Source organism: Brachyhypopomus gauderio, chromosome 8, assembly GCF_052324685.1.
Source record: "Brachyhypopomus gauderio isolate BG-103 chromosome 8, BGAUD_0.2, whole genome shotgun sequence".
Classification (NCBI taxonomy): Eukaryota; Metazoa; Chordata; class Actinopteri; order Gymnotiformes; family Hypopomidae; genus Brachyhypopomus; species Brachyhypopomus gauderio.
The window spans coordinates 12,624,459-12,624,673 of record NC_135218.1 but is presented as its reverse complement, the minus strand read 5'-3'; positions in this window follow the sequence as shown (position 1 = coordinate 12,624,673).

The following is a 215-nucleotide window of genomic DNA, read 5'->3' as shown; positions in this document are numbered from 1 at the left end:
TTGTATAAATATCTAAGGTATTAATTTCTTTCACATTTACACTTAGATTTCTATGAGTCCAAGTAGTGAACCTGTTCTTATAATACCATTCAGTGCACTTTCAAGAGATTATGAGTTGCTTCTGGCTATATCTCTATGGCAGCACGTCACCTTAGGCTGCAGTTTCTGGGAAATAAATGGGAAAAGGAGAGTGTGTAATCCTCTTGAGAGTGTGC